This window comes from Artemia franciscana, chromosome 20 (genome assembly GCF_032884065.1).
Source record: "Artemia franciscana chromosome 20, ASM3288406v1, whole genome shotgun sequence".
NCBI classification, from domain to species: Eukaryota; Metazoa; Arthropoda; class Branchiopoda; order Anostraca; family Artemiidae; genus Artemia; species Artemia franciscana.
Genome location: NC_088882.1, coordinates 23,770,919 through 23,792,556, shown reverse-complemented (window position 1 = coordinate 23,792,556; position 21,638 = coordinate 23,770,919). Strand labels below are relative to the sequence as shown.

At 34.2% G+C, this 21,638-nt stretch overlaps 1 protein-coding gene across 3 annotated transcripts in view; it reads right to left on the bottom strand.

The window, feature by feature from the left end:
• The window catches only part of LOC136039933 (myocardin-related transcription factor A-like), a 146,588-nt gene extending 127,983 nt beyond the window's left edge, over positions 1-18,605 (bottom strand). For all 3 annotated transcript variants that reach the window (XM_065723929.1, XM_065723927.1, XM_065723928.1), the window contains exon 1: positions 18,503-18,605. The gene's annotated coding sequence lies outside the window, so the exon portion shown is untranslated. The remainder of the gene's footprint in view (positions 1-18,502) is intronic.
• Between the last annotated feature and the right edge of the window lie 3,033 nt (positions 18,606-21,638).

The window sequence follows — 21,638 nt, the reverse complement described above, 5'->3', positions numbered from 1 at the left end:
CCACAAAATTGTAAATCCAAGGGCGCACCTACAGGGTGGGTGTGAGGATGGCTTCAGCCTTATAGAAGACCAAAAATCATACAAATCTTCAGTCTGGATGATTGAAAACCATCCTCTTTATCCAAGTTGGATTTTGCTGAAAGAAATTCTTAAGAAATCATTGCACGGAAATACAGATGAAAAAAAAATTGTGACTCAACGCTCTAATAGGCTTTAAATTTCAATTTCAATCAGAGTTTCGGTTCACACAAACCTCGGCAGACTTTATTGCTTTTAGACGAATGCCTTCCAAAAGTTTAGTAAATCATTTGCTGATTCATCTAATTTATAGATTGCTTTAATTTAATAGATTGCTTTAAAGATTACCAATGTCCGTTTTGGAGGTTTAATTTAGGGTCCAAAATTAAGGTATATTCGAATGAAATATAAGTAAAAGCAAACGTTTTGATAAAAAAAAGGTGGTATTGAAATCAGCCCTAACTTAAATTGGAAATCGTTTTTCTTTCTTTTCTCTTTTTTTTTATCTTGATTAGTATAGTGATTTCCTTCGTTTTTGGAGATGTCCTGACAGATTAATTTTAAAAAAAATTCCCGCGAAACGAGTTTTTTAAAGAAAAATAAAGAGTCCCATTAACCCAAAAATGAGCAGAAATAAATTCAAATAATCTTCCAAGCGTAAAACTACTATAAATCACAATCAATAAATAAAAGAAGCCCAGAGCGAAAAGAAATTACAACAGATAGCCGAGTAAAACTCAGAACGAGCAAAAATCAATATGAGTAGGATTGACAACCCCCATGCCTTCCCCAAAACAGAACATAATTTGTACCTTACTGAAAACAAAATGCATTTTAAATATTTTTACTTTTTTACTTTAAGAAATAAAAAACTTTAAGGAATAAATATGAGTATGTATATATTAAACTGACAATCCACGGTCATTTTTTTTTCACTTAAGTGAAAATTGCGTTCTTGTCTTGAGATGGTAGGGGGATGTGCCAAGGCCCAATCCCTCCTCTATTTACTTATCAAATCCCCTTAACTTCATAAAAGCTTTAGTTTGGACAAAGAGAAACAACCGGAGGGATACCATTAGATTTTTGAAAAACAACCTTTTTGCGGTATTTCGTTGAACAAAAAATCCTTTTGGTACTGTCATTGAAAAAAAAAGTTACCTCCCCCAAGATTTGAAAAATATATTGCCCCTGCCCTTAAATTTTTTTGAGTCGGCGTCCCTGGTTTGGACTGCGTATATCTTCAGAAGCCCATAGTAGACGTCGAAAGTCGCAAAGGCTACATGACAACCCTCAAAAATGAAACACGGCCAGCTGTTATTTCGCTTAGTTAAATAATGCGTGCTGTGTTGTGAATTCTCGCATGTCCAGGCGAATATAAATCTCGATAAGAACAAATTAAAACGATTCCAGAGGGACTAAACTCCTGAATAAGCATTTTTCTCATCGGAGGAAAACTCCCTAATGCACTCAAAATAGACAACTCAAGACCATTGCCAAAGACTTGACTTGGCAGAAAATATCACTTAAAGACAATCTCAGATTCTATTTCAATTAGTGCCTTTCAATTTATATTTCGAAGAAAAAACATTCGATCAAATGTCTAGTATCGGCACAGCTTCAACCGTATAGAAATAAAACATCTCGAGTCAATCCATCAACTTGAACAATACTGTTATTAGTTTACCTTCTATCATTTTTTTCGTTTTATTTTAAACCTAAAGGTTGAAATAAAACACTCTCTCTTACGTCCCGTAAACTGTGATTGAGACCTGATAACTTCTTTTGTTAAGTCTTATGATTTCAAAATTTAGGAGACAACCAATCCACCTTCCTAGAGCGGATCCGGTTTGGGCCACCAAAAAGAATAACAAAGAGACTCACTCTTACTTTCCATGACCATAGTCAAGATACTACTATCTCTCCATTAGATGTCCTGATGAGCATAATTTGGGAAACCCCTCCCGTTTTACATATCCTGTAGAGGTAGGATTACATTCTGATCCCCAAAACCCACGACTAGAACACTAGCGCTTACTTCCAGCAAAATTTAGGCAATATCCGACTATTCCTTGGGGTACATATCCAGACGACAAGAACTTAAGAAACGCCCTCTCCCAGCATATGCTCAGCTGGGGTCAGACTCAGTTCGGGTAGCCCAAAAACACGACTGAAACAATAGCTTGTAGTTTTTATCAAGTTTGGTCGAACTCTTTCTGGTAAAATGTGACAACTCTTTCTGGTAAAATGTGTAAATGAAAAGAAAAAATCTTTATTTCCTCTTACTTATGAGTTAGATCATTGTTACTTACAAAAAGCACGTAGATGAAGCAATTTCCTTCCAAGTCAGACGTATGATGTTCCTATGCACTATCAGTCCTGACAACAGCTCTCTATGATGTTTCTGCGCCCTACTAGCGGTGGAGAATAGACAAAAAAAAAGAAAAAGAGGGTGCATTAGTTGCTACCCTGATTTTCCTTATTATGCAATGTAGGGACATCATTTTCGAGGGTTTTTAGGCCATTTTTCGAAATGTCCACAAATTTGTTTTCGCAGTAAATTTTTACCATTAAGATTAATCGGACCATTCTTGAGTCTGCTTCAAATGACAATATTAGTTTTTAATTGACACAGTTTTTTTAACTGGTTAATAAAAGGGATGTATACAAATCTTTCTTTTTTTTTCGTCGAGAATGACGATTTTGCCTTTCTATTTGTATTTTGGGAAACAATTGCAACAAATTGAAATTTCAACTCAATACCCTTAGCCGCTCCTCAAAAACTGCAGATACGTCCTTTTGACCACCTTTATGGATATAAGTGTCTTTTGATATAGTTCAACAGCTCCTCCAATATGCCATTAAAGTTTAAAATTAATAACCTTGGCCATTCCTGAGGCCAAGGTTATGGTTTTTCAAAACGGTGGATGCAAGTAGTGTCTTCCGAGTTAGCTCAACACTCCCACCAACACGTAATATATTACGTGTATTCCATCATAGAATATTCCACAGACATCCTTCTGACAATCTGAATACATATAGTGTCTTTTGATTTAGTTTAACATCCCCCTCAACTTCCCCAGAAAGTTCAAACTTTTTGATTTAGCTCACTAGTTGTAGTAGTAATAGTAGTCGCAGCAGCAAGTAGTCACAGTCTGAGTCGTAAGTAGTTGCATTCGAAAGTAGTCATACGCAGTCGAAGTCGCAGCCAGAAGTAGTCACGGCCGTAAATAATCATCGTACTCACGCTTAGTTGCGGTCACATTTACAAGAAATCGCAAGTAGTCTCAGTTCAAGTCACAAGTAATCTCATTCAAAGTCACAGCTGCAAGTAGCCACTTTTAAAAGCAGTCGCAACTAATCGAAGCCGCAAGTAGTCGCATTCAGAATCGTAAGTATTTACAAGCGCATCTGGTTGCAGTTGCAGTTCCAAGAAGTCAAAGTTGTAAGTTGACGCAGTAGCAATCGTAAGTGGTCGCATTGTAGTCGCAAGTAGTCACAGTCAAAGCCGCAGTCTTAAGTCACGGCCACAATTTGCCTCAATCACAGCCATAGTCAGTCACATCACCTATGATCGTCGTCGCCAGTATTTCCCAGTCGCGGTTACAAATACTAACAGCAGCAAGTAGTCACAGTAGCAATTGTAAGAAGTCGCAATTGCTGCCATAAGCAGTCGAAGTAGTAGTAGTAACAGGGCCCCCTTCCCATATTTTGAAAAATAGAATTGTCTTTACGATAAGAAGTAAATGCAAGCGGGACACGATTCTGCAAATATTCCATGGCTTTTAATGATAACATGAATCAGAAGTGTGAGACGTCAGAATATGGAGAATGCGATAAGAAATTTCAGGAATACTATTAATAACTAATTTAAGGAATACCAAAAAACTATTTAAAATCAGCCACCAATACTATAGTGTCTTTTGGTTAGTTCAACATCGCCCTACATATTCCCTCAAAACTTGAACTTAGTACTGTGGGCTGTATCCAAAATACTACTGGTACGGCAATTTGACAACCTCCAAGCAAAGTTGTGTTTTAAATTAATTCTTCAACACCCCCCCCCATCAAAATTCTCCGAATGTTTCACCTTAATGTTCTTAGTCTTTTTGGAGACTCAGGATCAGACATGTCCCTTTTCCAAATAACGAAACCTATATCTAAAAACAGGCAACTTGCAACCCTTGCCCCAAGGACTGTGGGGGTCTTGTCATTCCAGGAGGCATGGTTATTGAACCTTTGCTATATATTAAACATAAAGCCTATCTAAAATTTTGATTGGATATCTTGGGGGGGGGGATGGCAGCTAAAAAGTGTGTGGGGGGATTGCTCTCCAATCACTTTTGCAAAACGGGCATTAGAGCTTTCAACCTTCAATCGAATGAGTCCCTTCTGAAGTTTCTATGACAACTCCTTCTGTGCAAACAGGTCAAAAGGTAAAGAAACAGGTAAAGAAACACATTAACGCTCATTACTTAAGCAGTTTTATGCACTGTCGAGATAATGATATTTAATATTTACTACGAAATTACCGTTTCTAACATCAAGAGATATAATATGGAACAGTAACGTCAATTCATAAAAGTTTAGAAGGGGCAAAACGGATTTTCAAAATCAAGTGGGGATGGGCAAATTTGTGGTTTTTTCTTACGAAAATGCCGTAACAAAAAATACACTTTTCAATAAAAATATCACAAAAAAAGATATTTTTAAAACCTAGGAGGAGACAAAAAACCTAAATGCTTTGCTCCCCCTTCAAATTGAACCCACTGAAAAGGAAAAAAAAAATCCCCGTTTGATCCATTATGAATAAAATGACATACCACCCTCCTGTCCATGCTTGAGTTAAGGCGGGACTCGAGGAAATGTAAATCATTTTACTTGCCACTGAACTGAATAGCGGCCAAACAATTATCAGACAAATAATTAAAATAAAACAGATCTATATTTCATAACGAAAATACACTTTGTCTGGTTCCTGTCCAGCGCAAAGCAACGAGAGAATAAATAGTCGGCCAAAGCATTTCTAATCGTTTCTTCTTTGATAGCGTTATTTAGTAACTAGGAAGGATGCTTATTCGGGGGAGGGGGGTGCACGCTCCTATAATTTGAGATTTTGTTGTATCCTCATTAAAAATCTCCGATATATTTTCGTTAACTGGCACTCCTGGCTACTAGCATACAATGATGCGAATACTACTGTTTAGTTTCGGCCAAATTTGACATCAACGCCATTTTACGCCATCAATTTGAATTTTAAAAAAGAGTGCTACTAACTAAATTTGATAAAAAATCAATAATAATGTCACGATTGTAAAAACAATTTTTTTCCTTTGATGGGGTTACTTAAACTCTAATTTATAAAAATATGGAAAACCCTGTTTATTTTCACAAAATGTGACATGCATAAGTTTCGGTGTCGTGGGATATGGCCTACACATATTTTTTTACTTTTTTAATGCTAAGTTTCACTCTTTACTTTGGATTCCCTATCGATGCGAATAAGCGTATGCTATAAGCAGCAGTTTTTTAACACGAAAGTGGCATATTTTTCAGAAAACAATTATTTTAATCTTTTTAACAATTCATATATCTGGCCTCCCAAGAGGAGGGAAGCCAAATACGTTGTCCTTAGTACGGCCTGCAGCTAAAACGAGTACCAGGGGCGGGAACCGCATTTAAGCATATAAAACCAAGAAAACTAACGAGGACTAAAGATGATGCTGCTGCCATGGGGGAGCCTTCTGCAGAAACGACAAGAGCGATAAAAAAAACTGGATCCCAGATAATGAGGGCCTGTACTTGATTGAATACAACCATTTTATCTTACTTTCAGTCTTGTCCTTACTTTGTTTTATTACCGCGATGTGACTTGCAGAACTGAGGATCAGGTTTCCCCAGCGCATAACATCAGTGTAGTTTCTAGCTGGACGATTAGGTTTGAAAAAAATGTTTTTCGAACACTAAGTAGGAGTAAGGGTTTTTCTTGGCATGAGCAGCAGGTAAAATCTCTTTAAGTCTAAAGTGTAATTTGCATTTAACTGAAAATGGCATGTATTTTTAACGGTGTGTGTTTTTTTGTTGTTTTTTTGTCATTGCGCAAAAAAAACAGAATATTCATCAACTTCACCAGAAAAAAAACAACAACCGAATTTCTTCAAATAAAATTACGTTTGCAAATTTTACTTTAGTGTCACAATAGACTAGGTTGGAGGAGGAGCGTGCGTAGCTGTTTTGGCCACAGGCGGCTTGGTGCTGCAGTGAGTTATTAGTAGTAAAGATTTCTTTTTTTATTGCTATCTTTCCCTTCAATTCCATTGCATTCCATAGGGACATAGAAAATCCATAGCTAAATAAAATATAAAACGTCAATTCGTAATTGTGAATGCAATCTGTCAAGTTTACTAAAACCATGTTTTGAAATGGCGAATCTATAAATCGTTTGAAAAACTTTTTATATATTCAAAAGGAACAGATTTGACAGGAATAAAATACTAATGACACAATTATGATTTTTCTTTCATAAAAATTGGCCTGTTTTTCTGGAACTATTTAAAAAAATTTCCCTGTTCAGTCACCAGCCCTGTGGTTGCCCGTGAATAGATGAATTGTATACGGAAATATGAGGCCAGAAACACAATTCAAGAATAAAATTAAATGAAGCAATGGACATATTGTTAAGATTTTCCAATTACAAATATTCAGTTTTTGGATCCCAGTATAATCTGTACTCCAATACAGACTATATTGGGAGATTATAAACTCTCAATATATTATGGCATCCCAGTATAATCTGGAAATTTTTAGCTTTAGAATATAATATGTTTCATTTCATAACTCATTGCCAACAAAAACCTGAAGAAAATCTGGGTAAACTGGAAGGGTGTGCGAAAGCACAGGATGGTTGGCCCCCAACCCCCCATTGCACTTCCTGGCTGAACGGCCAAGAAACGGAGATCAGCACCGCCGGTAGGGACTGTAAAGTCTAATGCCGTATTTTTTACCTTTTCAAACAGTTCGTGGTAACGAACTGTAGTAAGGAGCGACCCGGCTCGATAGTAACCAAAACTCTAAAAAATGGAATTTTGATATCAATAGCTACATCAAAAAAATCGCATTTTAATGCTGATTTTAAATATATAAGTTTAATCAAGTTTAGTCTTGCCCATCAAAAGTTAAAGAGCCTGAGAAAATTTGCCTTATTTTAGAAAATAGGGGAAAACAACCTCTAAAAGTCACAGAATCTTAACGAAAATCGCACCATGAAATTCAGCGTATCAGAGAACCCTATTGTAGAAGTTTCAAGCTCCTATCTACAAAAATGTGGAATTTTGTATTTTTTGCCAGAAGGCAGATCACGGATGCGTGTTTATTTGTTTTTTGTTTGTTTTTTTTCTAGGGGTGATCGTATCGACCCAGTGGTCCTAGAATCTTGCGAGAGGGCTCATTCTAACGGAAATGAAAAGTTCTAGTGCCCTTTCTAAGTGACCAAAAAATTGGAGGGCACCTAGGCCCCTTCCCACGCTAATTATTTTCCCAAAGTCACCAAATCAAAATTCTGAGATAGTCATTTTATTCAGCGTAGTAAAAAAACCTTATAACTATGTCTTTGTGGACGACTTACTCCCTCACAGTCCCCGTGGGAGGGGCCACAAGTTACAAACTTTTACCAGTGCTTACATATAGTGATGGTTATTTGGAAGTGTACAGACGTTTTCAGGGGGATTTTTAGGCTGTGGGGAGAGGGGGTTGATAAGAGGGGGAGATGTTGGGGGAACTTTCCTTGGAGGAATTTGTCATGGGGGAAGAAAATTTTCATGAAGGGAGCGCAGGATTTTCTAGCGCTATTTAAAAAAAAGACAATGAAAAAATAAATATGAAAAAGTTTTTTCAACTTAAAGTGAGGAGAAGCATTAAAACTTAAAAAGAACAGAAATTATTACCCATATGATGGGCTCATCTCCTCCTAATACCTCACTCTTTACGCTAAAGTATTTTTAGTAAGTTCAACTATTTATTCTACGGCTTTTGTGATTCAGGGGTCATTCTTAAGAAATTGGAACAAAATTTAAGCTTTAGTGTAAAGAGCGAGGGGTGAACCCCTTCATATACGTAATAAAAACCTGAGAATATAGAAGTTCGTTACGTAAGCTAATTTGTAAGTTACGCATATCTTTTACTAATTAAAACATTCGTTAAAAAATAAAAGTTCTAGTTGCCTTTTAAAGTAACCAAAAAATCGGAGGGCAACTAGGCCTCCTCTCCCCCTCCTTTTTTCTCAAAATCATTCGATCAAAACTATGAGAAATCCATTTAGCCAAAAAAATAAATATGCATATTTCGTTTTAATTATTCACCTGTGGAGAGCCAAAATCAAAACATACATTGATTCAAAAACGTTCAGAAATTAAATTAAAAAAACAAGTTTTTTTAACGGAAAGTAAGGAGCGACATTAAACCTTAAAACGAACAGAAATTACTTCGTATTTGAAAGGGGCTACTTCCTCATCAACGCCTCGCTCTTTACGCTAAGTTTTTTACTGTTTTAAAAAGTAGAGTTAAGAGAAAGAGTCAAACTTTAGCTTTCAGCCCCTTTCAAATACGAAGTAATTTCTGTTCGTATTAAGGTTTAAAGTCGCTCCTTACTTTCCGTTAAAAAAAAACTTGTTTTTTTTTAATTACCAACAAAAACAAACCTTCTCTGTCACCCTTGTAAATTTGGTTTTCCAAATGTGTCCTCTTTCTGTGGTTTACTTCGAATGAATGAATGAATTTATTGAGAACCCATTACAAAAATTAATAGACGTTAACAAAAATAATAATGGAGCAAAGAAAACAACAAAAACAAACACTGAAGACCAATTATAAGACAAAGCATAATATAACAAAGGACTTGACAAATAAACGAGATATAACATAGAAGTAAATGATACAACTAATAAAACAAATTGCCTGAATACTTTAGATGTAAATTGTGCCACTGGTGGTTTATGAGTTTTTGTATTTATTTTTTAACTGCTATATATGGTTTGTGATATTATAATATTTAAAAGATTTGTATTTTGATTCCATGGGGAAGGCAAAGTAGGTATTTGGCAAATTTGAAGCAGCATGACCTAATTTTTTTTAAGATTAAATAAAAAAAAACAAGTTTTTTTAACTGAAAGTAAGGAGCGACATTAAAACTTAAAACGAACAGAAATTACTTCGTATATGAAAGAGGCTGCTTCCTCATCAACGCCCCGCTCTTTACGCTAAAGTTTGACTCTGTCTATCAATTCTTCTTTTTAAAACAGTAAAAAACTTTAGCGTAAAGAGCGGGGCGTTGATGAGGAAGCAGCCTCTTTCATATACGAAGTAATTTCTGTTCGTTTTAAGTTTTAATGTCGCTCCTTACTTTCAGTTAAAAAAACTTGTTTTTTTTTATTTAATTTCTGAACGTTTTTGAATCAATGCATGTTTTGATTTTGGCTCTCCGCAGAGGAATAATTAAAAACGAAATTTGCATTTTTTTTTTTTTTTTTTTTGGCTAAATGGCTTTCTCATAATTTTGATCGAATGATATTGAGAAAAAAGAGCGGGGGAGGAAGCCTAGTTGCCCTCCGATTTTTTGGTTAATTAAAAAGGCAACTAGAACTTTTAATTTTTTACGAATATTTTTATTAGTAAGAGATTTACGTAACTTATAAATTAGCTTACGTAAAGAACTTTTGTATTCTCATATTTTTATTACATATATGAGGGGGTTCGCCCCCTTGTCAGATCCTCGCTCTTTACAATAAAAGCTTAAATTTTGTCCCAATTCATTAAGAATGACCCCAGAATCACAAAAGCCGTAGAATAAATAGTTGAAATTACTAAAAATACTTTAACGTAAAGAGCGAGGTATTAGGAGGAGGTGAGCCCCTCAAATGGGTAATAATTTCTGTTTGTTTTAAGTTTTAATGCTGTTCCTTACTTCCAGGTGAAAGTACTTTTTCATATTTATTTTTTCATTGTGTTTTTAAATAATGCTAGTAAATCCTGCGCTCCCTTCATGGAGATTTTCATCCCCCATGACAAATTATCGATGGAAAGTTCCCCCAGCATATCCCCTTCTTCTCAACCCCTCCCCCAACCAAAAAAATCCTCCTGAAAACGCCTGTACACTTCCCAATAACCATTACTATATGTAAGCATTGGTCAAAGTTTGTAACTTGTTGCCCCTCCCATGGGGACTGTGGGGGAGTAAGTCGTCCCTAAAGACATAGTTATAAGGTTTTTCGACTACGCTGAATAAAATGGCTATCTCAGAATTTTGATCCGTTGACTTTGGTAAAATAATTAGCGTGGGAGGGGGCCTAGGTGCCCTCCAATTTTTTTGGTCACTTAAAAAGGGCACTAGAACTTTTCATTTCCGTTAGAATGAGCCCTCTTGCAACATTCTAGGACAACTGGGTCGATACGATCACCCCTGGGAAAAAGAAAAAAAACAAACAAAAAAAAACAAAAAAAACAAATAAACACGCATCCGTGATCTGCCTTCTGGCAAAAAATACAAAATTCCACATTTTTGTAGATAGGAGCTTGAAACTTCTACAGTAGGGTTCTCTGATACGCTGAATCTGATGGTGTGATTTTCGTTAAGATTCTATGACTTCTAGGGGGCGTTTCCCCCTATTTTCTAAAATAACGCAAATTTTCTCAGGCTCGTAACTTTTGATGGGTAAGACTAAACTTGATGAAACTTATATATTTAAAATCAGCATTAAAATGCGATTCTTTTGATGTAGGTATTGGTATCAAAATTCTATTTTTTAGAGTTTTGGTTACTATTGAGCCGGGTCGCTCCTTACTACAGTTCGTTACCACGAACTGTTTGATTACCGCAATGAGTGCACACTAAAGAATCTTGGGCAATGAAATTGTGTTATATATAGTTGCAAATGTTGCTCTATCAAGGAAAGTTCTTCAAAAGATTGCCTTTTAATAGAACTGTTCTTTACTGTGTTTTAGCTATATCCAATGAAACTAACATAGGCCCCATTTATAATGAACTGTATCAATCCTTTATGGAATAAACGAGAAAAAGCCCATGGCTTTTTCTTAGTTGGAATAGTAAGAGGCAACTAACCCCATAGTATGGGGTGAACTATATAGATCCCTTATGTAATCTATTGAATATGGGATAGAGTTTGTTCTTTATTATAACTTTATGTAAAAATATACTGATGTCATTTTAGTTATCATCATAATATTTTGTTTACTTTTATGTCATATAAGGTTACAACCTAAGATTATGCTGTCATTCATCAATCTTGTACATGAAAATACTGTTTTTTGTAAAAAAATACTAGATATGCAGAATATCATGGTTGCAGCCACTTTTCTTGATTTTCAAGCCAGTATATTTTCTTCTTTGTCCAAGCCAAGGGACAATAAGTTTCTTATATAGGGGCTTCAGGCAAGGCGGTTCTAAGAGTACACTTTCTATTTTGATCTGACCCTATTTTTAGGAATTATGGGTTATTGTAGTTTTTACTAAGGGAAATGGTTGTCTCTTACTAGGTTGCGAGCTACTGCTGCAACCCAGATTTTCTTTAATGAAAGAAGCATATGCATGCAAACACAGAGCTGAATATGGGATAATAGCAGTTGACAAGTGTATTTAAGAGATGAACCAATATGAAGTCCCAAGTAAATTATCTATTCAATAGTTTGGCTTCAGAGCTTCCTAGATTGATTGGAAAGAGCTTCCTGGATGGATTGAAAATCTTTTTTAAGGACCAGCTGAAATTCAGAATTTCACCAGTGTAAGAAAAGACAGAGTTTAAGACCAAACAGGATACAGGATGAGGGACTAAGTTCTTGAGGGTCTACAATGTAATTATTGAAGAGTGTTGGGGGAGAGACAACTCACTGCCTGATACCTTTGCAAACATCAACAAGTTTTTCACATAGTATGGAAGCTCCTTGTTTGGCTGCAAATAAAAGCTCAATGGCATGCGGCAATGAGCTGAACATTGGATGGACATTCTGTCCAGCCAAACAAGCATTTTATCATAATTATCTGCACTCACTAAAACACTCGCCACCACAGTAAGAACATCAGATCTCTCTAAGTCTTGCTGAATACCAAACTGATAGAGGGGCATAACATTTATGCTTCAATTTGATGATAAACAACACCTCAAAAAGCTTGCAGAGGTAGTAAACATGGTTATTGGGTCAAACAAAAAACATTGAGTTGTTGATTCTGCTGGCAAACAAACTACTTTGTAATTGAGCTTTTAGGGGAAAAGCCTGCATGGATAATCGACCAATATTGTCTAAAGTGTATTTATCTGATGATATGAGCAAGTCTGTCCAAGATATCTGCTCATCCCTCCTGAAGAAGAAAAGTGAGCTTAAACTTAATGGATTTCAGGCTAGGATTTCTCCAGTAGTCCTACCAAATCCTATGATATATCAATGAAGTTGGAGAGAAAAAAAATGGATTGGTTCCAAGTCAGACCAAATTGACTTTTTTCTTTGTGATATATTGATTTTCTTTTTCCCAATATGGTATGGTTTAGCATTATATGGGCTTGTACCTGAATGACATGATATCTTCTGCAAGAATAAACACATCAGAACTTGAAAAAAGCAAGGTGGTTTAGCAATACTAGCCAAAAATTATATCCTAGCACAGATGAAACAAGAAAATCTTTTTCTGAATACTGAGATGATTTGTAAAAGCTGTATTGTTGAATGTTTTTTGCCAAATAATGATGAAGTTTTAATTGCTGTAATTTACCATCCTCCCTCGTCTAACATGGCAGGCTTTATTGACAAATTTGAAAATCTTTGAATGTCATTTCTTATCCTTGGGGACTTCAATATTGACTTAACGGGATGTCTCCCATCAAGCAAACAAGGAATTGACTAACATGTCCTTCAACTTTTAGAATGTATCCTTTCTCATTGCATGAACCCAGTATGTTTTATTCCAACACAAATATTGGATTCTTCTTTTTCTCTGTGATAACATTTTTGCACCTTATCCATGTGAGGCTACATATGTGGGTATGGAAGATACGTCTGATCATTGTATTTTAATGTCTTTTTTCACAGTGCAAAAGATAGTCAATAAAGAAAATCCTATGAAGAGGATAAATTTCTCACAAGTAAATATAAATGAACTGAAATCTAATCTTAACAATACAGATTGGCCTGACTTTACTAATGAGAATGACCCTAATACATCATTAGATGTACTTTATCAAATTTTGAAAGAAAAACTGGCCCTTCATTGCCCATTTGAAAATGCATACCAGAAAAGAATTTCACCCAATCAACCTTGGATAAGTTACTTTTAAAACCTATCCAGGAAAAAAATCGACTATATGATAAAAATGAAATACCCCTCAGCTCATAATGTACAGTGATTCAAAAATCATAAAAATTTGCTGGTTAAAAGTCTTAGAAAAAGTGAACAATTTATTATGAAATCCACTTAGAAAATCTAATTCACCTCAGACTATAGGGAAATTAATCAAGGAAAAAATTGGAAACAATACTAAGACACCATACCCTGAAATGATCATAAATCAAAATACTGTTGAGTTGAAGGGGAAGGATGTTGTTGCAAGTTATTTTTGTAATTATTTTTCTCATATTAGTAATACTGTTGAACTGGAATCCCCTGAATCTCCATTTTATTCATATAAAGAATATCCCCTGCCATCCAAAAATTTTAGTATGTTCCTGGTCCCTGTTACTTTTGATGAATTCCAGAAAGTAATTACAAATCTAAAGAATGGAAATTCCCTAAGTCTAGATGGACTCTCAAATATTCTGAAAGAACTTGCTTGTGCAATCCCTGTCCCATTGCTTCATATTTTAAATTCATCTATATCATCAGGAATCTTTCCAGAAGTATGGAAATTTGCACAAGTTATTCCAATTCATAAGAAAGGTGATAAGACAGATATAAGCAACTATCACCCAATAGCTCTTCTTTCCCCAATATCTAAGATTCTAGAAATAATTATTCAAAAAAGAATTGTTAAATATTTTGATAAAAGGAATTTATTTACTAAAAATCAGTTTGGATTCAGGTCAGGTTATTCTACTGAACAAGCTATTGCTGCAAAAATTTTAGAGATTAACAACTTGCTAAACAATGATAATTGTGTGTCTACTCTTTTCTATGATATAAAAAAGGCATTTGATATACTAAACCATGAAATTTTGATGGAGAAAATTAATAACACAGGTATTGGAGGTAAAGATCTAGATTTAAGAAAAACTTACCTGCATGGTCAGGAAATCCAGGTAGAAATAAATGGACACCTGTCAAGCCATATTGTTACTGATGGTACTGGATCCCCTATGAATCAGTATTGGGGCCTTTACTATGTTTGATTTATATGAATGACCTTCTGAGGTGTTTACCCCAAGATAGTAGCTTAGCAGCAATTTTTGCAGATGATACAGCAGTGACAGTAAAAGCTGAAACCCATCTTTGTTGGTTGAGAAAATGGGTACAGCAATGAAATCTTTGAATAAATGGTTTGTATGTAACTACCTAGTACTGAACTTTTCTAAAACTGGATTCATGATTTTTAGGTGTTCACAACAGGCAGTAAATAAAATTACCTTAGAAGAGTTAATTGTTAATCAAAGTAGGATAAAAAGATTAAATTCATTTTATTACCTTTGGATAATTCTCAATGAGCTTTTATCTTTCTGTAAGCATTCTGATTATTTGATATGGAAATTTGCCTATAGCTTAGGTTGTCTTCATAGATTGAGACATGTGTTTCCTTTCTTCACCCTTAAAATTTTATACCATTCTCTAATTGAATCACATCTCAATTATTACCCAGTAATTTATTTCAACACAGTTATGGTCCATCTGTAACCTCTTCAGATAATTCAAATAAGGCAATTAGAATTCTGGGTACTTTTGTCCATTGCCCTGTGAGGCTCAAAAATCTCTTGGAAACCCAAACTTTATATATTTTTCTCAATATACTCAATCTCAAACAGCCAAAAGACTTGCATGTAGCAATGTGGTATTATGATATCCAATCTTCAACAAATTATTTCCATGATTTGGGTATACTTGACATTCCTATTTCTCCTGGCCACCATGTCTGCTCCAAGAAATATTGCCTTCCCCCAATTAAATCAGAAAGAGCTAGATTCTCAATCAGACACCAGATTCCTCATATTGTAAATAAACTTAATTTAGTAGAAATGTACTCAAGTTTCAAGAGCTAATTAAAAAAAAAAAAAAAAAAAAAAACATATTTCAAACAAAAAACATAATTCTTTGTCTGGGTGTTGAGATTGATGAATAATAGATATTAGTATGAATTTTGTTATGGTGTTCTTGTGCTGGGGTGGCCTCCTTTGTTATCTCCTACCTCGTATGTTTTTTTCTTCTTTTTTTGTTATTTCAGCATTTTCTTACCTTCTGTTTATGGCTGACACATTGAGCCCTGCTCCCTGTTGTCCAGTTTAGAAAATTATTTATCAGGTAATTTGTCAATAAAAGATCTTGTCTCTCCACAGCAAATGACAAGGGACTTGGCAATATTGAATTCAAGAAGCAATTGACCAAGCATTTTGATGGACTTTATCCAAAGGAGTACAGCAAAGGCTATGGGAGAGCATGGAACCAAATTGGGAAGTAAAACTTTCTTAGATGTGTGTTATAATGATGATTTGAGGGAAAGTTTGCAGATTACAACATAATTTAGCTAAGATGAAAGTAAATATATTACTTGGTGCCTTTTTTATACTCTATCATAATTCAATAGTCACTTCTGGGGTAAATTCTATTTTGAGCTCCCCAGAAGGTGAAACACTCCATAGCAACCAGAATTTTAAAAACTTGTTTCTAAGAAAACTGGCATGTGAGAAGAATTGTCATTTGTAGTTGTTTCAGGAATGGCAATCAGCCTATTATTTTCCTTGGTCTTAATGTTAGATTGTTAAAAAAAATTGAAGGAACTTTAGAGTAGAGCAAGAAACAGACAAAAATGATGTCAGCTTTCTCCTGACATTGTTTTGGAGTGGTTTTGTGCACTTTTCAAAAATCCCTGTAAATTTGTTTTCAAATAACAATTTATTTATTAAGAATATGGAAAACAATAATTACCTGGGTAAGTTTAACAGTGTATTTTTAACAGTGAAGATGTTAGTAAGTAGAATAGCCAAGGTGCAGGATGTTTTCCACAATTGAAATTTATTTGAAGAATAAGAGGCTAAGCCTATGAAACAAAACTAGAATGGTAAAATTGTGACTGTCTATATTATTGACTTACCAAAAAAGTGAACATGCCATTCAATACCTTTTTTATGCTCTTTACAAATAAAATAATTGCTTCTATTGCAAAATTCAGTACTTGTGTATTATTTGGAACACACTCAACTGAAGTTAGATTCTTTTGTGAAACAAACTACAATGCAGATACATATATAAATATGTCCTTAGAATGTCCAGTAAAGCCTAGAATAATTTTTAAAAGATGTCTATCAACATGCCTGTCATTTTTCACACTTGCAAAAATGTTCTTTCTTGCAAGAGTATGAAGTCATGTTGTGTCCATTGACACACTGCTTTGTTGTGGGCAACAACCCCTTATCCTGGAAAAATATAATTGCCTCTTTTTCAGTCTTTGGCAAATCCCAAATCTTCATTTCAAAATCCATGTTCAACTATCTTTTATCACTATGGATAGCAAACTAAATAGAGTTTTGTCTTTGTGGCTGTGAAACAGGATTTTCTCAGCAAAATTCTTGAGTGTGTTCTGAATTGAATAGAATCAATTGAATAATAAATAAGTACCAAACATTTGATTAAAATGTACCAGCATCTTAGTTTGTTTCACAAAAGAACCTAACTTTACTTATTGAGTGTGTTCTGAACAATAAAAAAGTACCCAAAATTCATATTCAAGCACTGTTTGAGCTCTTTAAAATGACAAATTTTCATTTAAAGTATGAGTTATTGGCTGTTTTGGGACAAAATGATACTATGTTTTCTTAGTTTTCTTAGTGATGTTTTCTTGGTTGTTTTGACAAAACAATACTACAGTTTCTTAATGCCAAAATTATTTACAGCCTAATAAGGTTAATTTAGGTTAGATTAGATCGAAAAGTGCTTAAATTTAAATTTGTGATAGAAGCAATTATTATAGCCTATTCATAAGGAGCATAAAAGGTAAAATTCTAGTTAATTGACTTCTTGCTATCTCAGAAAGGGTTTAGGTTAGGAAAATAAAACTTTCAGGGATGGGTCTACAGGCTAAAGTATATACCAGGAAGGTATTTTAAAGTACCCACCTCTACTCCTTCTCCCTCTAGAGGGCCCTGAAATTTGCCTACATGACAGGTCTATACCTATTGAAATTTTGACAAAACAACATTTTACCTTAATTTTCACTTACTAGGCTAATTGCTTTTTCTCTGCTTTAGTTCTGGGAATGCGATTCCTGTTATTTGATTAGAATTTTGAGTCATATCAATGTTTTTTTTTCAAAATTTAGGAAATATATTTGCATATCTTTAAAACCTTATAATATGGAATTGAGCAAAGTTATGAAGCTGAAAACAATTTTGTTGTACTTCATTAAAGCAGAAGATCTCTTTTGCAAGGTTTCACTTTTGTTACACACAAATTATTAAAGGTCATCAAAGGTCAGGGCCCTCTAGAGGGAGAAGGAGTAGAAGTAGTTGCTTCAAAATACTTTCAAATTAAACTTTCATTAAACTTTCATCAAATTAAACTTTCATTAAAGCAGAAGATCTCTTTTGCAAGGTTTCACTTTTATAACACACATATTTGTAAAGGTCATCAAAGGTCAGGGCCCTCTATAGGGAGAAGGGGTGGAGGTAGTTACTTCAAAATACCTTCCCATGACATACTTTAGTCTGTGGATTCATCCCTGAAAGTTTCATTTTCCTAACCTAAACCCTTTCTGAGATAGCAAGAAGTCAATTAACTAGAGTTTTACCAAATATTGGAAGCTACAGTAATGACAAAAGGCTAGTAAAACATAGTTTTGAAAAAAAAAAAAACACCAAGTATAGAGGATACTTCAAACTTGAGGATTATTTAGGTGTATTCTAGAGGAATTCTTCACAAATTCTTTTGGGTAGGCTTACAGGGCTGACTGGCCATATTTTAATAGTAAGCTATAAAAAAATGTAGTTTTACCCTGATTTCTAGGGCAATAATGAGAGAAATGCTGATATGCCTAAGGTATATCATTAGAAACATTGTGAAATGGGGAATGAAATAGTACAATTTGTTTGCTAATATAATATTTAGTTTAGATGGCGCGAACCAAGAGCCTATTAGCAGGAATACAGGCAAATCTATACAATCAGCAAGGTTTTGCTTGCCCATACAGCTTGGAGAGCATTAACCTGAGAATAAAGTTGAGTTAATTTTATTTTTTCCTAAATGACCTCTATTCTACAAGTAATGCTAAAATCAGCAACGCATACCAACCTGTTCATTATTTTAAGCTATAGATAGCGATATTTTTTTATTTCAAAAATATTCCAAACATTTGTTGCTGCTGATTTGCTTCCGCATGAGCAGCGTTTTCATAATTCAGCCAAATGAATTTGTGTAACAAAATTTTTCTAATACTATATGGGATCTTAATCTTAATAGGAGAATTCCAAAATTACTACACCTAAGAATACATATTATTTTCCTAGTAATTTGGCTTATTGTAATTTTAACTAAGGTAATTGTATTTAGAATATATGTAAAGGAAGAAATTCATAAATCTTTTGCGCCCAAAGCATCATGAAATTCTGTTGAGATAGTAAAACTTAAGTGACACAAATGTGCATATTCATAGAAATAATTATTTTTTCTTTAAATTTGATTTGCATATATTTTTTCACATAATAAACTAATATAATGTCCGGAATGCATTTTGCTTTTATAAATAACATTTAAGTTTCAAAGTGTTTGTAGAGACAGCAGTCCCCACTATCATTTGTTCTAATTTTGGTTCACTTTAAGTTCAACTTGAGGATTCATTTTAATTTCTGTTTGTTCTAGATTTCATTGCACTAACTTTAATTTCCTATTATGATTATATGATTTTATTTCCACCTTTTCCAATTATAAACAAAGCCTGTCTAACGACAGACATTAAAGAAAAAAAATGTTTCAGTCTGAAAAATAGTATTATACATTTTTATCAACATTTTATCAATAGTATCAAATTTTATTCTAATTCTTTAAGAATAACACCAGAATCAAAAAGTGTTTAATTGGAATGAATAGCTCTTCTGAAAAAAAAGAATTCCACATTTTTGCAGATAGGAGTTTTAAGCCTCTTTAGTAGAGTTCTCTGATACGCTGAATCTGATGGTGTAATTTTAATTAAGATTCTACAACTTTTATGGGGTTTCCCCTCCCCCCCAAAAAAAATTTCAGTCTGAAAAATAGTATTATACATTTTTATTAACATTTTATCAATAGTATCAAATGTTATTCTAATTCTTTAAGAATAACCCCTGAATCAAAAAGTGTTTAATTGGAATGAATAGCTCTTCTGAAAAAAAAAGAATTCCACATTTTTGCAGATAGGGGTTTTAAGCCACTATAGTAGAGTTCTCTGATACGCTGAGTCTTATGATGTAATTTTCATTAAGATTCTATAACTTTTAGGGGTTTTTTCCCCCAAATGCCTCGGTAGAAAATAAGGCAAAGATTCTCAGGCTTGTAACTTTTGACGGGTAAAACTAAACTTGATGAAGCTTAAATATTTGAAATCAACATTAAAATCTGATTCCTTTGATGTATCTGTTGGTATCAATCCGCTTTTTAGAGTATCGATTTAAACTAAGCCGGGTCACTCCTGACTTACAGTTTGTTACCACGAATTGTTTGATATGAATTAAATTCTTCGGAAAAACATAAGTTTCTATGTTAAAGCATATAAGAATTAATTATTTAGTATGTCTGATAAGATTGAAGTAAAATTTTCTGGTGATTTCGGTACAAGACTTCCTGGTAATCTGAGTACAAGACTCCTTTCTAAAATTGCTACAATACCGAGAAAAGAATCATACGATTCATTTCCCCATTTAATGCTTTTTGAATACTATAATTGTTATCTTTGTAATTGCATAGCATCCCCGCCCTTGCTAGTGCCTGACTGTAGCCTAAGGCTAACCCTGAGGATATTTTCTGTAAAGAATTCAATTGGCTGTAAAGAAAAATTTGTTTAATATAAAAAACTCTATTTTATTACCAAAAGCAATTTATAAACCAAGTTACTTCTCTATATAATTAAAGCATTTTTTTTGCACATCTGTGAACGAGATTATTCTCAATAAAAGACTCAATAAAATGTAAATGTGATAGTCTCTCTTGTCAGTTTGAAAGGTATGTCATTTTATCCACTTCTTCAATTTAAGGGAAAACAGAATTTGTTTTACGATAAGCTCGGGGTATATGGCTGTTGATCAGAAACATCCAGTTAAATTGCTTAAGGAACAATTGGGTTACACGATCACTGTACGATACTGTATGGCATATCTTTATAATAAGAATATTCAACAATTTCCGTTCCTGGCCACATAAACTCAACAAGCAATTCATCTTTTTTGTCTAAAAAACAAGTTGGTATAACAAATCTCTGCAAATGAAAGATGAGATTGTCTAAGATTTTCTTTTTCGGCTATCCGTCTAGGGCTAAACGGAAAGCAGGTCATCCTCATCAGGGATGGGAAGATGTCATAAAAAAAAAGATTTAAAGGGAATGACAGCTTCCTGGGAGGGTGTAAAGAGAAAAGATTTGAATAGATTGGGATGGAGGAGGAGCGTGCGTAGCTGTGTTGGCCTCAGGCGGCTTGGTGCCGCGGTGAATTGTTAGTAGTAGTAGTAGTATTCAATATTTCTGGAATAATTAAATTTAGGATATAGTAGGGTATAGTATAGGGTAAAGTGTTATAGGGTATAAATTTAGGAATAATTGAATTAAATTTAAATAATTTAGGGAAATCTCTTAACTACTAGATGATGTTCACCACAAAATACTAAAAAAAATTTTGACTTTCGAAATCAGCGTAAAAAATTAAGTAAGCACGCCAAATGTCATTAACAATCAGGGCGGTGCTTCAAAATCTGAAAGTTAGTGATATCCAGTTGTAAAGGTCAGTTCTCAAGGATGAAAGGGCTTGGAAAGAACACGGAATCACAAAATGAACTAATACTTCTTCTATTTGAATACTCTTGATTTAATCGTAGCACTTGGAATCCTTAGATATGCCTCAATAGCTTAATTGCATTGATTTACAGACGAGCTTGGCCTATCATTAAATGCAATTCATTGAAATCATTGAATTTCATACTCTATCATTGAAATTGCATTTCAATTTCCATTAAAAAGGTTCTTTCTGTTGAAACCAGGTTTGTTATTTATAAAACCAACTATTACTATACTAGCTTTTTGTTTTACTAATACTACTAAAAATTCATTGCGGCAGCGATCCCCCTGAAGCCAAAAAACTGTGCTCACTCCTTCTCCACCTTAATCCGTTCAAAGCGTCAATCTATGCCTGCTCTCATGATACTCCCATTTCCTAAGAGTTGTTTTTTACGATCTCATCGCACCCAT